This window comes from Ipomoea triloba, chromosome 9 (assembly GCF_003576645.1).
Source record: "Ipomoea triloba cultivar NCNSP0323 chromosome 9, ASM357664v1".
Classification (NCBI taxonomy): Eukaryota; Viridiplantae; Streptophyta; class Magnoliopsida; order Solanales; family Convolvulaceae; genus Ipomoea; species Ipomoea triloba.
Genome location: NC_044924.1, coordinates 30462202 through 30466576, shown reverse-complemented (window position 1 = coordinate 30466576; position 4375 = coordinate 30462202). Strand labels below are relative to the sequence as shown.

The 4375-nt window shown below is 29.0% G+C and overlaps 1 non-coding gene across 1 annotated transcript; it reads left to right on the top strand.

Moving 5' to 3' along the window:
* Nucleotides 1-321: 321 nt before the first annotated feature.
* On the top strand, nt 322-395 carry TRNAN-GUU. Its single transcript has one exon. It is a non-coding gene; the product is annotated as a tRNA-Asn (tRNA).
* Nucleotides 396-4375: the final 3980 nt, after the last annotated feature.

The window sequence follows — 4375 nt, the reverse complement described above, 5'->3', positions numbered from 1 at the left end:
AACCAGTTAGACCAAAGAAGTTTTGATAAAATCAAATTTGTGATATCTAGATATAAGGGTCATGTTCCACTCATTCAATCATCGTTTTTGAGCTGGGATTAATGTTTTCATAATATTTGTCTTGTACAGTTGTACCCCATATAATTTATTTTACCTTTGTGTTGCATGTATTATTGCATACTGCAGTCAATAATATTTGATAATACTTTTTTTTTTTTTTTACAAAGAACACAAATTATTGATTAAAACTTATTTGGTCATAAACATAAGACTAGATAAAGTTTCTTATCAAACTTGTAAAAAGACATAAATTAACAAATAGCTGGAATAGCTCAGTTGGTTAGAGCGTGTGGCTGTTAACCACAAGGTCGGAGGTTCAAGCCCTCCTTCTAGCGATTTAAATATGCATTTTTGCAGCACTCAATCAGTGAGCACCCCGTAATCCTCGTAGAATGACTCTTGGACCTTTGATCTGTAATATGCCCTGATGAGGTAAGGTAACACCCAGTCCAATCATTCCATCAAAAATTATCCTTCTCAACCTAATATATGACTTATGCCTTATCCAATTATGATGAGATCCCTAATTTCCAACAATAAAAAATCGTGTACTACAATAATAATCGGGGCGGTGTCGGATGTTGATGGCGGCGGTTCCGAATGTTGGTGGAAGGGCGGTGAGAGTTTAAATCTGAAGGCTTGCGTGGAGTGAGAGGAGATCAGAAGAGAAAAATAAATGAGAGGAGAGGAAAATAGGTGGAGAGGAGTGCGTTTGGTGAGAGAAGAGTACAAAAATAAATATGTTGTCTTGGAATTAAAAATAAATAGTTCAAAAAGGCATTTCAGCAATCCTCTTGTATGTCATGGATTATCATATAAATTAAAAGAACATTATATACATAAAAGCTTCAATAATGTATGAATTATGTGATATAACATAGCTCGAACCAAACACCCTAAAAAATTGGAGGGGAGGGGGAATGAGATTCTCATTAATATGATAAGAATTTTGCATTGTGTAAAGAGACTCCGCATTCCAACCAAGCAAGAGCATATAAGTTCAAATGATCACATTTCAAATATTATGTCACATTTGAAAAATTGATGAGCAATATTTACACCACTAATAATTAATGAGTGACATTGATAATTGACATATTTGTGAGGGGTATAAATTACAATTTCTCCTAATATTATGGAAAAATTTGCAGGCCTCATGATACAACATCTCTCGATCAATTGCTATATATGAATAGCAATTTTCAAGTAATGTAGAGTAAAAAGTAATTATTATGTGATTGATATATAATTACTTACTAATTAAATACATTATTATAAAATATCATTTTAATTATTAATTAGAGAAAATCTTCATTTTGGTCCCTCAATTATTTTCCAACTGTCAATGTATATAGTCCTTAGTTTTCATCAATTTCAACTAATTTGATCCTCAAATCGTTTAAAATTTTGTCAATTAAACCCTTCGAGGATCAAATTGATGAAATTTTAAAAATGGGAAAATCACCATTTTGATCCTTCGGAAGGATTTAATTGACGAAATTTTAAACAATTTGAGGATCAAATTAGTTGAAATTGAAAATTATGTACTACGTTGACAGTTGGGAAACAATTGAGAGACCGAACTGTGATTGTGCTTATTAATTATCATATAATTTATTTTAATACCGATCCAGCATTTGATATATATCTCATTCATCGTTCTTTTTTTTTCTTTTTTTTTTTCCCGAAGAAATTCCTATTTCTTTTTAAAAAATAAATAGTGCATTTTATAAAAATTCTACTTTTGATGGCAAAAATTAAGAATTTAAATCTAAATTGAGCAACACATGAGACCAAGTTACAATTGTATTACTATATCATATCAAACAACTTTTTGGTTTTGTTTTTAAAATCATCTCTTTGTCTTTCAATTATTTCCAAGTTATAAATTTAGTTATTCTCTTTCAATTAAATTTTTAAAAGGATTTAATATCATACCATATACACCAATTATAGCATATTTGGTTTATAGAATAAGTCTAAATTGGAAAAATATTGATTTTTAATAAGCTAAGGAGAGAAAAAAGGGGGAAAAAAAAAGAATAAATGGGAAAAAAGTTATTTAATTTTTTTTTTGTCAGGTCATACAAATCTCCACTCGCACCGGGTCGGCCCAAGGGAAAAAGTGCTAGCCATATTGATTTTTCCATACGAGACCTCTCTTAAAGGATGAGAGTGCACGACCACTCACGTCAACCAAGCTGGTTAAAATAAATCTTCTAATTGTATTAACTCACCCACTGGGCAGGTGTAGTGCACTCGCCTGCTGAGCACTATGGGTGCGCATGACGCACACTAGCACTTCTATCTTTTATTTATTTATTTTTAATTATAAGTTTTTACAGGGTTCACAAAAAATGAAATTTCTATAACACAAAATCTAGTTATATGGTACTTATTCATTATAATAATTGATATTTTATAATAATATATATAGTAAATAATTATCAATAGTATAATAATTAATTTTTACTCTAAATTAATATAAAAAAAATTAATTTTTACTATAACTTCGCATCACATGACAAATTTAGTAGGAAAGAAATAGGATTACTTTGCATACCCTCAAATATAATTGGATTACCTAAATATTAAACCTAATTACATAGATGTACAAATTTTGTTTTAAATAACATTAAATTTAGTAGGAAAAAAATAGGATTACTTTGCATACCCTCAAATATAATTGGATTACCTAAATATTAAACCTAATTACATAGATGTACAAAATTTGTTTTAAATAACATTTTCTTGATTAGCTTTACACCTTTATTGTATTAAGATACAACTTTTGAAAAAAATATTTGTCTTCGTATGTTCTCCATTTGTTTATTTTGGTTTAAATTACTAAAAAGTCATAGAAAACTAAAGAAGCTATTAGAATCTACAATAGTTACATTGTTTCGATTAGGTTTGTGTGAAGTGGAGGAAAAGGTGGGGACAAAAGAAAAAAAGGAGAAAAGAAAATGCAAAATAAATTAATTTTTTTAATTGTATTAACGCACATAGCAGGCACGTTCGTGCATTGCACGCGCCCACCAATAGCTACTGGTGTAATCATCTGATCAATCAATTGACTCCAATTTCACCCTCAGGGTAATGCAAATCAAATCAAATTGAATATAATCATAATTCAAATAAAATCGAAAACAATCAAGACCATAACATGTAATTAAACATCTGCCTACTCTACGTACCTATTACTTGCGTATATAGTAGGAACAAGAATGTGTAGTGTGGCTCATATGTGCTTTACTCTTTCAGCAACAACACATTTTTTAAAAGAATATGTCATATAATCAAGCATTAATCATACACAATATAAAACAAATCTTCTAACATAACATTGTATCATCACAATGTAATGAGCTCAAGACAATATAATTCTTCTTCTTCATAATCAAACACTTATTCTTCTTCATCAATTGCTCATGGAATTCATATTCAATTAATTAGCTAAGCACAATTTCAACTAAAATGTAGTGAAAGAACCCATAGCCAATAGGCAATTAGTTTAAATTTTATTATTTTCATTTAATGGAAGCCTAAATATTAATTAAAATACCTCTTGTTAATGTTTGGTCGATTTGTTGCAAGGAAGAAGGATCTTTTGTAGTCTAACAACGTCATGGAACATCAATGTGTTGTAGTTTATTAGTTGTTTCTTTGTTTCATCATCCAATACACCAAATCTATTCTTTTTCTTCCAACTTTTTGTCTTTTCTGGTGCAGATGAGATGATTAGTTTCTCAATATTGAGATAGAAAAGTGCCTGCAAAATATACATATCACCGTTATGCATGTCATATATGTTTGGAAATCAAAATAATTTTTTTTAAAGAAAATTAAAGTTCGATCATATAGAGAAATAAAGCTGTTAGCTTAGTCATACAGGGGCGCGTGCAATATACGTGTATGACGACTTAATTTAAGGGAGAAAGGAAATTAAAAGTAAATTACATATAAAAATATAATTTTAAAAAGAAATTAAATAACTTACAGATACAATAACAATCACAAGGTTTCTACACATCCCTTTACGTCTATGAGCGAAAGGAGCAGCAATGAAAGACATTTCAACAATCCTTTTGTCAGCACCTCAATATTTTTTTTTTAATTATAAATTTTTACGGGATTCACAAAAAATGAAATTTCAACAACACAAATTGCAGGATTGGTATTACAATTAATTATATTGTAATTATTCATTATAATCGTTGATATTTTATCATAATAAGTATTGTACATGATTATCAATCGCATAACAATTAATTTTCACTCTAAATTAATAAAAAATTAATTTTAACTGTAACTT